The sequence below is a fragment of the Manacus candei genome, unplaced genomic scaffold (assembly GCF_025592945.1).
Source record: "Manacus candei isolate 608988 ecotype Guabito, Panama unplaced genomic scaffold, ASM2559294v1 h1tg000082l, whole genome shotgun sequence".
Lineage (NCBI taxonomy): Eukaryota > Metazoa > Chordata > Aves > Passeriformes > Pipridae > Manacus > Manacus candei.
Genome location: NW_026138130.1, coordinates 1,043,551 through 1,056,865, shown reverse-complemented (window position 1 = coordinate 1,056,865; position 13,315 = coordinate 1,043,551). Strand labels below are relative to the sequence as shown.

Genomic DNA, 13,315 nt, shown 5'->3' with positions numbered 1-13,315 from the left:
AAAAATTACACACTGTATATTACCTGATTTCTACATCTATGTTTCCAAACTCAAAAACTTGGAATTACTGCTATTTTAAACACTTTATGTAATCTTTGTTTCAAAATAGTGGCAGAATCAGCTGAAGGCTTCTCAGAGTAACACTTTGTTTTAGGAAATCTTTATGAAGAAGAAAGTTTAATGCTCTCTTCTTCTCTTACCCATCCTACACTTCCTCAAAAGACCTCATTTTCTCTTTTATGTGGAACATAGAGCAATGTAATGCTTATGTCCAGTCCAGAATTCTGTGGTTTAATTCAACCCTCATGTCCATTAAACTATACCTCTTCTTACAACCACCTTAAAAAAAAGTCTTCTTGGAGAAAAATTGGCAAAAAGTAACATTTTTTACTACTCTTGCTACTGCAATGCTTTATGCTCAAATATCCGACTTCCTAATATGCAAAGTATTTGGCTACAAAGTAAAGAACTGTAACAATGGAGTTTACTACAATTAGCTTTAAAAGAATCAGGTCAGAAATAAATTGATTGGTCTGAAAGTAGACTTTTCAAGTATAGTACAATCTTAGAGTGAAACATGTAAGATTCCGATGTGAAAGATCAAATCAAAGATGTCAAAATGACTGCAAGAACAGCACCACCATCTAGGTACAAGAACTCTTATGTAAAAACATTATTAGGACATATTTTGTTCAATAACTTCTTCAAAACGTTGTCTGTGGACTCAGAAAAGTATGATAAAATTAGCTGATGACTCTTCTTAAATGCAAACTAGTGGAAAGAAGTAACAATTACGTTTACACACCAGTAAAGTCCTGATCATAGTTTGTGCCTCTATACTATTAACTGCTCTGTTCCTTACAGATTTGTTTCTGCTAATCAGTTGGCTGCATATGTATATTCATGAGATCTCTGTCCCTCAGATGAACTGAAGAATATGTAAAAAGCAGATGGGTTACAGCCTGGAAAAGACTCAGCTTAGACGTTTTTCCTTTGGACTTCCAGTCCAGTTCAATAAGATCTTTCTACAAATCAAGACAAAAATGCTTTCCAAATACAGAGTCACCACTTAACATTGACTAGATCCAGTTACAACATGATTTAATAATCTGAAGTCATTTTCCCCACAGTTTATTACACACTCACAGTACATATCTTCCCCCTTGCAGGATTTACAGATATTGATCACAAGCATTATTAAATAGACATCTACATGGACGTTTGTATACCTGTATACGTTTCAGGCACTGTTAAGTACAGACATCACAGCCCCAGTTGTTATTCCACAAAATGAGCTCTTTTAATCATCAAAAGGGGTAAACTTCCCACTATATGTAGGAAACCAGAACAATTTACTCTTCCTTTGTGCCTACTGGACAGTTGTGCCGGTCTGCACAGCACTACCACTCCCCTCAGAAACCTGCAGCTCATCACTAACCACATGACGAAAGGCACATCCATTTTATGAGTAAAAATACAGACATTTCCCACACCTAAGGATGTACCCATACCTGGTACATCCTGTCACTGAGTCACTGCAACAGCATTTTGATCATCCATTAAATCTACTTCTCATTTTAAGGTGTGAAGGCAGGTTGGCACACACATCCAGCGTTTCATACGGAGCTACATCATCAACCCAGTCAGTCCCACTCAAGTATCGTTTCCTTCTCGGGACAGTAAAAGACAATTTATGGACATTAGGGACACCTGATTTGACAGCAGAAATCAGAAGCCACAGTTTTTAGAATCCACAATGCTGCCTCCTTCTGCTATGAGAAAAGCACACACAGTGCTTCCCCTCAGCTTCAACAGCCTCTGAGCAGCACAGTGGATGCACGGCACTGCTTCCCACCGGACTCAGGGAAGTCTGGCACCACGGGAGGCTAAGCTGTGCTACACTAAATCACTCTGCAACATCTGTGTAGGTTATTCCATTCCTGCTCTCACTCATGGGTACAGAGAGCAGCACCTCCTCTAAAGGTCTCTATGACAGTGAAAAGGATGCCCTAGATGGCTTCCCCTTACCACAAAACTGAGATTCATTGTGAACTGAGAAAGTAAGCAAGTCATTTTAGGACTGCTGGCCAACACCAAAATAACTTAGCCACAGAATCATTATTAATTGCAATATACACCTTTACATGATAGCTGATTCAAGTTTTTTATTTATATGAGTTAGATAAACACTTCTAACTAATTTTTATGAAAATATTTCTGAGCTGAAGCAAGTATTTTTATGCCATTTTGATTCAATTAGGTCATTTTGTTTGTGATTGCCATGACAGGTAGATGTCAGTTATCTCATTAGTGCACAGAGATTTGTAGAGTAGAAACAGAATTCTCAACATGCTAAGAGAATCTTGTTAAAGTTGTCTCAGTCAATGAGCTGTTTGTTCAATGTTTGTCTTACACTAAGCACATGTTATATAGTACAACTCATAGCTAAAATTCTGCTTCAGAACATTTTTTACCCCCCACAAATGAGCCAAAACTGTAAAATACCTGCAGTGTAAATGAGAAAGGATAAAATACATGGTGCTATAAGCAAAATGATCAATAAAACTGTTGGTCTTATTTCTACAGTCTAATTACATGAAAAATACTAGTTTTGTATAACTGTGAAACTACCTTCGGTTTGACAAGGAAATTTGCAACAGCACAGGTTGGCAGAAGAATCCACAGTGTTACTATGGAGATTTGATTTGTAGAGTTTCACTTCAAAAGAGCAATTCTCTTGGGAAAACACAATATGTTGCTAAGAATCCTTAGTCATAACAAGAAAAGCAAATCTGAAAAATTTCTGATCTCTATTTAGCACTTAATAAATGCATTAACACTTCACAGCCTACACTGTTGATAAAATTTGCATAATAAAAATTTGTAGATAAGCATATATGATTCTTTGATAATATTCTACGACCTAAAACTCAAATAGAAAACAGAGAAAACTTTAGTCTGTGTGCTTACACACAGACTATGATATGCTTGATAACAAAGGAGAACCCCCCTTTTTCTGCCTTTTTGTTACAAATTACTTTCAAAATATAACACATCTCACAGACAGGTTAATGACATATTTGTAAAGCTATTTGAAATAGCTGAGCAAAAAGTGCTAATCAAGCAAAAAGGACAACAGAGACGAAACAAAATTTCACTCAGTAGTTCCTTTACATTACTCACTGCCAAGTCACCACTTTAAAGACCACTATATTTTAGAGAATGAAATTATTTTATTTCATCATTTTGTCTTAAGCCCAGCTATTACAACATTAACAATAATAACTCATTGATTATCAAGGTAACAGAAAATTTCTACACACTGAGGCTGCATTGAGGTCTCACCTCCCACTTGAATATGCTTATGCTTTATCCATCCATCATCCACTCTTTTTCTGATACTTCTCTGTTAGGAGTTAGGCACCTGTTAATGCTGACACTCCTCTTTAGGGATTCCATAACTCACACTGACTATTCTTTTCCATGCTACCTTCACACCACAAAGCAAACACAGCAGCCTAATGGAGTCAGTTATCCTCAGGTTCATTTCTTACAACCTTTCTTCACCTTAATACTGCCTGGGATGTTACATTTCACATTTATTTCATATCTCCTAAGTTTCTATAGGCTTAGACGAGTTCAGTGCTAACAATTCTTTCAAATATGGTAGTTTACCTTCTATGCCTTCCCAAACCCATGGGGAATTTGGTCTAGGTCATCTGTAGATCACTAGGGAGCCTAAATCTATTGCTGGTGTAAGTGCATAGTACTCACTGAACATGCCAAATCTTCAGTCTAGGTATAAACAACATTCACATATGTTCCATATTTTTAATTAGCTGCTTAATCTATATTTAGAAGCTCTTGGTGAGTACAGAATGTACAATATTGTCACTAAATGGCAAAAAAAAAAAATCTAGTAAGTGACCATGCAATTCTATGAATTGACAGATTTTCCTTCATTGAAATATAGCAGATTAGCCAAGCTCTGCTGACATCAGATAACAAAGCTTGGACATAAAGACATTTTGGCATAAGATAATTCAAAACAAAGAGTTATAAATAGTTTAAGGGTTAAAAGCTATAAGATGTAGGCTAACTGTACAAAGACAACAAAAACTGTGTAGAGTAAGAACTGAAACCTAGAGAATATAAAAAATTACCTCGTGGAACCTTGCCAACTACATAACTCTGTTAACATGTTACAGAAACAATTTATTTCATAGTTTACTTACTCCACTGCTTCTTGGTTAAATACTATCTAGTTATTTACAGCTCTCTATGGACTCTCACAGTAGAATCTAGCAGATTTTCTAGACCCCTATGTCTTACCACATAGCCTCCATTTTCAAAATCACTTCTTCACATATCCTGCCAATTGATGGACTTATCCCACAAATGTCAGAAATCCTTGGCATCAACTCCTACCTAACAGAAATCTCCTCAGTGACAGGTCCACAGTCAGTACCTCAGCATGCTAAAAGCTCCCTTTACATGCATTACTCATTTTCTTTTCTCTCTGGATATTGCTGTGGGCTTTTATTCAGAAGACTGAATTTCAAGGCTGAACTTCTGTGGTCAGTAGGTCTCTCTGAACCAATGGTTTGACTCTTTCCTTATTTACATCAGCAGAAGTGCAATACTAGTTAATGACATCACTCTGCAGCAAAGTCACTGCAGACTAAATCATACACAGACCTGTTAAGCAAAACAGAATGAAAAAACATACTATAAGGATCTTACTATATTTGGAGGTAATAAAAAGGAAATGGATGTAACATTTTCATTTAGTAGCAAACACGCCAACAATAAAACATCATTATAAGTTAGATCTCCTACTAGCACTTGTCTCTCTCACTGCTCAAGTCCTCCCCACCCCATATCTCTGTAAGTTTTGGAAGTGTATCTTTCTATGAAAAACATAACACCAAAGTTTCTTTGCACTTGTAATAAAAACATACTTAAAAATAACTACGTTTTATATACTTTTATTGTAAGCTCTTCATCTTATTGCACTTTTGGATGACAGCATTTTCTTTAGAACAGTTTACAACATGAGGAAACATTTTTATAGGAAAAAAACGAGTGCAGTGTAATCCTTCTTTCTGCAGGCTTCTTCTGATCCTCCTACAGTTCATGTTCTCTAAGAGCAGAACGGCGGCACACTGGATGATCTCATCATGGGGTGATGATCTAAGAGAAAGAACAGTACAATGGTGGTTTAATTTATATTTTTTTTACAGAGCAACTGGGTAAAATGATTGTGATTACTTCATTCATACATATCATGAAGCATTCTAAGAAGCAGCTACTATAAAGTCCTCATATTAAATGGGCAGAATTACAAGCCAAGGAACTGCATCATTACCTGCCTCAATTTAGTCTTTCCAGCTGGGATCATCCATTTCTTTTTCTGAACCTTCTATGCAATGCATTTCCTAGTAGATGTTTAGTATCTGCAAGACAGGAAAAGGGAAAAAGAACCCTAAATTGATTTGTAGCTGATATCATTATCCAACCCCTTAAAACAAAAGATAAACAGAGAAATTAAAATACAATGATAAAGTAAATTTAATTGAAAAATTAGAAAAACAAAATGTTCCCAGATACATGCACAAATTGTTAGCTCTGTGATCACAAACATAAATACGAATGTGACTGACAAATGATTCATTCACTACAGCAAACTTACCACAGAAAGGCTTGTAGGACTTCTGTGGTTCACCGGAAGAAATGGGCCAACCTGAAGGCCCCCCTTTAGTTCTTCTGCTACACCCTGATGATCTCCCCATCTGCAGATGTATGCATACAGAACAATCCCTATATACAGAATAAGTACCATTTTATGGGGTTCTTTAAATTAATCAGTGATTGTTTCACAAGATGAGAAATGATCAAGTCAATGAGGGTTCTCTGGCTCAGGAAACAGAACTGAACGTGGCTCAAAACTTCCCTTAACATTCTTTCTCTTTCCTGTCTATAGGAAGGAGAATTGATTCTCAATATCTTTATCTCCTATTTTTTTGAGCAGTATCAATGTTACAAAATTGCTGTTACAACAGAAACAGTTCTTGGAAATTCAAGTCAATTATCATAGCTTATCTGGTTGTTAATTAGTTTGTAATGATTTACTCACAGTAAAAAAATACTTTAAAAGTTAGAATTAAAGATAAGGTTTAACACTTTTGGGTTTTGCTTATGCATTGCCTCTGAATTTCAGGGGATGAGGGTGTTAACTGCTGAGTTTGTTTTTTTTCCTTTCAATAATTACAATTCACATGAATTATTTTTACCTGAAATTACTGAACATTCTCTAGCCTTACTCATGAGGTAGGTTTTTTCCTGATACTTAGTTATATATGTTTCCAATAGCTGCACACCAAATGTTCTAGGCACAGGGTTTAAATGAACATCAGCATGGTTATGCTCAATTACCAACACCTAAATATAGATGTTTATATCCGTAATTGGTTGTTAATCATTATTTACCTGTACCCATCTAAATTGTAAAAGTTTACTTTATCTACAGATACCAGCTAAAGAAAAAGCAAGCTCTGTACTCCTAATATTAGATTAACTCTGTAAGGTCATTAAATATGGATTGAGGTGACAGTAGACCAGAACTTTCAAGCTTGAGTGAGAAGAGACACTGCCTCAGTGTCAGGCCTAAACAACAGAGGAAGAACAACTCAGACACAGCAGCAGTAAATGGAAAGAGTAGGCAAATTATTTTCCAGATAACACAACTTATACAAATAACCTCATGGGCTTCTCCTACAGGTCACAAAGACCTGTGACCCTTCAGAACCTGAGGAACTCAAATCTGAACTAAATGATCTGAATACTCTCATGGCTGGCAAGTGGGATATTTATAAAGTAAGTCTCTCACAGGTTTAGTTGCAATTAAATTTCAGTCTCTCACACATACTCAGAATAAAACATTTACATGAAAACTTCCTTGCAACAGTGGAAGGAACTGCAAGTGTTTATCACTTCCTTTCTGCATGTGTTCAGGAGTGCCTCTAATACTGTCAGCACTAAGATACAAAGTGTCTTACTCAAAATGAAAGTATATCTGAATTACAGAACACTCTTAGTCTTCCTCTTGGAACTCATTTTAATAAAGATGTTCAGAGTGTGTCATGCCTGCTCCTTCCATTCTCAAGCACTAAAAGGCATGTGACCTTTGCTAAGACTGAAAATCTTCAAACATTCCTCTGGGAAACACAACATTTCCCTGAATGCAGAACTTCTGTCAAACTGTTGGAAAGCCGGTGAGTTTTCAGCCCAGTCACTCTGGAAAATCCCAAGCTGCTATTTAAAAAGTATTTACCATTTTAATAGAGCTCTGAGGACTAAAAATCCAGTGGCACAGACAACTCTCCCCTCAGTTTTTGCAGCTGGTTTTGCACATTATCTAAGCATAAATGCTGCACTTTTGCATTAATACATATAAAGCTCACTGGGCTTCAAAGGTCCAGGCCCTGAACACATCTTGCGCTGTCTTTATCTTCTAAAATTAATTTCTCAAATTTTACTTTGTTTCCTGCAAGACCAACTATAAGGAAATTAAAGATCATACACCATTAAATTCCAAATATCCCAGAATACCAGCAGAGCCTATTCAAAGAAGCCAAGCAAAATCTGGAACAAGTACATCTCTCTTCTACTTCTCAGACCACTTCACTGGTAATATTACATGAAAACAAAGAATCTTCAATATTCTAAGTTATGAAATTAAATTTTTCAAGACATTATGTAAAATCATAACAAGAACAGCATCATCCAAAGGGTTTTCCTTCATCAGAAAACACTGTTGAGATTTTAATGCCAGTAATTTCCAACAGAAAACGTTTAACAGAAAGCAGTCTGGGCAGTGCTCAGGTTACAAGTAAACGTATTTTATACTTTAGCTTTTGCATTACCATAACACTACATTATCTCATATAATTAGATTTTTCCAAAACCTCTAGAAAATGAACTTTCCACATGCTCTGAATGTTTGTTTATTGACTAAACATGGTGTTCATGAACTAAACAAAGCATTGTAGTAATAGGAATTATGAAAGAGCAATAGTACAGCCTAATGGACTACAGAAATAGTTCTGTAAAACCACTGTATTATCTCCAGCACAATATGCCTTAAACATATTACAGACCATAACTTCAATAGTTTTGATCTTTGTATTTCTCTCTCTAAAGCAAAATATTTTACATTATGAATCTTGTGGAGACACAGCATATATTCTGTAAAGACAAAAACAGCAGAGGTTCTACAGACAACCAGACTTTATGCTTTATAATTTCTGAGTTCTTCACTGATAGGGTGGTGGGGCACTGCAACAGGGCCCCCAGGGGAGTGGGCACAGCACCAACCCTGCCAGAGATCAGGGAGAATCCAGACAACACTCAGTAATATGTTATGCTTAGTGTTAGGTAGAGCTGCAAAAAGCAAGGAGTTAGTCTTGATGCTTATGGGTCCCTTCCAACTTGACATATTCTACAATTGATAGAAAATTTCTCTAATTAAATTACAAACACAACTGAAAATCCTTTAAAGCTTTTTAGCAGAAATTTCACATTTAGTGAGTACTTTCACATCTAAGTTCTTGTCAAATCGTATTTTCCTTCACTATCTAGCACACAGTAAATGTTTGAGTAAAAGCACAAAAACAACTTTCCACTATCTTGGAAGGAGAAAAAGCAGAGATGAAAAAAAAATCCAGCATAAATCCCCAAAATATCCTCAGTATTAACTACTTAGCTCCAAAGGTATTCTTCTTATGCTTCCCTACTATGATAATGTCCACGCAGTCCAAAAGTCAGAAGAACTTGTATTTTTCACATGCCACTCACCAAGCTGCAGTATAAATAAGACTTTTCTCAGTTACCTTCTGATATTTTTGCCTTTCCTCTATATTTATCTTTTGTCTCACTATTAAACAATAGTACATGAACATTTGGTCCACTAAAAAATAAAATAAAATAAATAAATCATAGCCTATACTGTAACAAAACCTCATGTGCTACAAAAAACAGAGTTTAAGACCATCCTTTAATCCAGTGCTATTTTATCTTAACACTTAAAACATGCTGGACAGACCTTCTTTCACAAAAAAGTCAAAGAAATTACTTGCTCATTTAACCCCAAACAAACAAAGAAACAAAAAAAAAAAACCAAACCAAAAAAACCTACAACAGATAGACTTGATGTCTCAATATATTAAATTAGACAAGATCAACAGATTTATATATCAGCACACTATATTTCTGCTTGCCTGTTATGGTACAAAGATAGCTAAAGGCTTTTGAAGGGTGTTTTCAAGACAAAGCAACTGCCTCTAGTTATCACCTGTAGCTTTGGCAATTATGAAAAATTAACAATGCCTCATTATTTTCACTCCTTCCCTCATGATCAAACATTAACTCGGTTCCTTTTCGAGAAATTTCAAACCAGTTCCTGAAAATCCCAAAGAACTCTGCTCTTTACAGGTCTATTTTTTCTCTCACTGTTTTCCAGGTTAGGTGAGACTCTGTCTCTGAATGTGACAACATCTAAAGTCTTGTGTCCTTCAGGAACTTGCAAGCAAGGAGAAATACAAAGTGTCTCATACTTAATATCTGCCACTGTTAATAACGATTTCCAGTTCTGTCATCACACTGAACAATCCCAATACAGATTATTTTGTTCAGGTGCTGGAGTGCATAAATCCATTTTTTTAATAACACTGGTTTAATACAACTGAGAATATAAAGAAAACTTTTAAGGATATTTCCTTTTGTTAGCAAACTTTGATTGATTGTTCAGTCAATAAAACATTAGGAAAAATATTTTCTGAAGCATATCTCCACAGCTGCCAGGCATTCTCTAAGAGAATCCACACAGTTTCAATATGCTCTATATATGTATTGGCTCTCCTTCACAGTAAATGACAACTTTTTAATTTAGGTTTATTTTTACATGCAGAATCAGGATGTATAGCGCTTCAAATCTTAAGGCTGGAAGGTATAACTTAGACATCTAGAGCTCTGAAGGCACACAAAAGAAAACTAGTGCAAAATACAGACAGTTAAATTTTACTTCTAAATACAAAATAGGCCCTATGGAGAATTATATTCCTACACCCAGAAAACACACCATTTTCTTCTTCCTGACATTTCTATAAATTTTATTGTGTCACTAAAGATAAGTTACTCTTGCATTTGGAAAAAGCACATGACAGAAGCATGGGTATTTATACAGCTATGTAGCTGTCATTGCCAAGTAATTGCTTTTTGGATTGGAGGTTGGGAAACAACTGAAGTCTGAGCTGTGTAGCCAGACAGCCACACAAAGTTGCTCACGTGCTTTATATACCTGTAGCAGAGGTTTAACAGCTGCTACTTACTCTGCACATGCATCCTTGCTACACTCACAGTATTAAAGGTGGAAGAACAAGGCAAGAACTACTGCCCATCTTTCTGAGTATAGATGAGAGTGGAGCAGGGTGGGAAGTAGAATATATAAAGGGTAAAAAAACATCTCAGAGAAATCCAGAGGACAGACAGGTTGCTAATCTTTACTTTTTCCAGCTACTTGTCCTTGTGAGTGTTTCCTCCCCAGTGAATCTCAAGCAGGATGTAACATTTTTGGAAAGAAAAGCTGTGAATATGTTCAGAGGCAGATAATTCACAGAAATTAATTCAGAGACAGTAAAATTTTTAAGTCTGTCCTGAGGACTAACAGGTTGGTGAAGGAGGGCTTCAAACTGTCAAATAAAAGCCTCTTCTAAAAAAGTGCCACATAGTTTTTTCATTATTCCAATATGTCTCCAAAGAAATACAGGTTAGTATATAACCTGATTAAGTGTGGAATTCTGAAACTTAGCTTGGGCAAAAATTTAGAGTATGGCTTCATCATGATCACCTCATGATGATACACAGTAGAGCACCAAACTGGGGCAAAAGAGTCTCACAGAAAAGTCTCAATTCTTTCACCCTGATACTGCCTGATATTGTTATTGCTAAAGTAATTCCACTTTCAAAGTGAAATGGATAAGGGATGGGAGACAAAGAACTTCAGTACATTAGATCTGGAATATTTAACTTAGCTCTGAAAAAGGAGGGGAGGATGTTCCTGTGGATAAAGAATTCTTGCAGGTCTTTCATAAATCTGTGAGTCACTGCAACCTCAAGCTACAGCAGTCTGTGTAAGACCAGAAACACTAATGACTGCCAAGTTTACAATAAATAATTTTGACCTGGAGGGAATACAGTCAAATAAATTTAGCTGTCATAATGGCAAATGCAATTATTCAAATCATGTACAAAACCTTTTTCAATCTGACATAGCAAGCTTTCTTTGTAAATTCTTTTGTGCTCTAAGTTGCCTAAATTTGACTTTTCTATAGTAAATATCTATCCAAAAAGCATGCTACTACCCACGAAGTAGGAAGACAGGTGTCTAATGGACCTCTCCTGCAGAGACAAGCAAGCTGATTTAAGAGATCATTGAACATGACCTCTACAGCCAGTTGAAAGTGCTGTGGAAATCCAAAGGACATGGCAATGCAGGAGATGTTCCCTGAACTGCTGCTTTGGCCACAATAACTGCAATGGGAGGAATGCAGGTATTAGTTAACCTGAACACTGACTCAGAAAACCGTCCCTTAGAGATCTCTGATAAGCCGTAAACCCAAGAACTCTTTGATTTTCTTGTTTGCAAGGAATCCACAGACGGATAAACCCCACAGCTGGCAAACTAAATATATTGTCAGCTCTTCTGCTGCTCTTCCCTGGAGAGTTTCTGCCAAGACTGTCAGCATTTTGTAAATAACTGGTAAGCGTTTCACAAATATCCCATGATGATGTGCACACCAGTTCCAAACCCTGCTCACTGGCATTTGCAATTGCACAGCCTACACTGCTCCTGATTTATGGAGTTTATCACTGTCATGCTCCACAAAGATTCTAGCAGGAAGGGATTGCAGGAAATACTCAAATACATTTGACATTACTTAAAGCTCCACAATGTTAAACTGCATGAAAGATTCCTGTGAAGCTCAACCACCACAGAGTCATACACTGGGAATACTCAGCTTTGTTTCACAAGGAATAAAAGCAGAGAAACTTCTGACAAAAGTTTTTAACTCTATTTTTGCCATCACATAAAAAACACCCAAGTTTTCTGAATATTTAAACCAGTACCTTTTACACTTTACTGGAATGAAAGTCATTCAGAAAAAAAAAAAAGAAAAAGATAATAAAGAACAAGTTTGCATGTGGCACCAGGCTTCCAGATCCATGTGACAGAGATGAAAAACCCCTCCTGCTGAAGGGCACAGCGGAACCAAATGATCAAAGTAGCCCTGATTTGGAATCCTTCCACAAGCTCTGTCTTACCATCCTGAAGTCCACTATTGTTTTGATAAATTCTATCATCTGAGTTGGTGTTAAAATGAACATTTTCTTTTTTTTCTTGAGGGACTGTGCTTATCTGTTCCTAATCTCTCGGTAAGATTTCCTTTTTCTGGCCAATCATCTTGTGCCTTAACGATGCAGATGGGATGTGAGCACTGCCAAGACCTCTGCAAACACTCACAATACTGTTGAAAGGCTGAAAGGTAACATTATTTTGATAATGGTTTCTGAGATTTGTTATCAGCAGAAAATCTTTTTTCTGCCAGATGTACTCCTATGTGAAAATATGCCATTTTCAAGTTGAGAGCTGAAAATTACTCTCTCCAAGCAGGTCAGGAATAGTTGAGAGCAAACTTATTGTTCTGACTCTGAAACACGCAGGTGTTCAGTCCATCAATGCTCTGAAACAGAGCAACTTTTTATTGGGATAACAATCATCTGCAATAAAAATCCTTCCTCCTGTGCTAGGAAGGTACACTTTTAAACAGGATATAGATTCCACTTGCTTTGTTAGAATGCTCTACAATGGGATAAATTTGTTTGTGGCAATTGCACTACAAAATCAGAAAAATTCTCCAACACACGTTTGTTCACAATTATGTTGTTTGTTCAAGCTACAAAAACCTGCACAGGCATCATCTAGGTGAGGCCAGAAAAAAAAAAAAAAAAATAAAAGCTACATCTTAGGGAATTATCAGTACAGCAATTCCCTAAGGATGCTGTAATTCTTCATCAAAACAGATGTTTAATAAATGACAGACAACAAAAGCAACAACTGAGCAGGCACTGTATTGGGTGTTCTCACCTATCTGACACTTCCACAATCACTTAAGAAAATGTAAATAGAAAAAAGCTTAATTGCTCACACTCAGGACAGAAAAAAAATCACTAACAGTGGCATTGCCCACAGGTCTTA

General features: G+C 36.4%; 1 protein-coding gene and 1 long non-coding RNA gene across 8 annotated transcripts in view; both read right to left on the bottom strand.

The window, feature by feature from the left end:
- The window catches only part of ERC2 (ELKS/RAB6-interacting/CAST family member 2), a 425,018-nt gene that overhangs the window by 344,035 nt on the left and 67,668 nt on the right, over window positions 1–13,315 (bottom strand). The gene's annotated exons all lie outside the window — the stretch shown is intronic.
- On the bottom strand, window positions 4,533–5,737 carry LOC127481841 (uncharacterized). Its single transcript, XR_007908344.1, has 3 exons — window positions 5,693–5,737; window positions 5,369–5,456; window positions 4,533–5,193 (listed from the first exon to the last, which is right to left on the bottom strand). It is a non-coding gene; the product is annotated as an uncharacterized LOC127481841 (long non-coding RNA).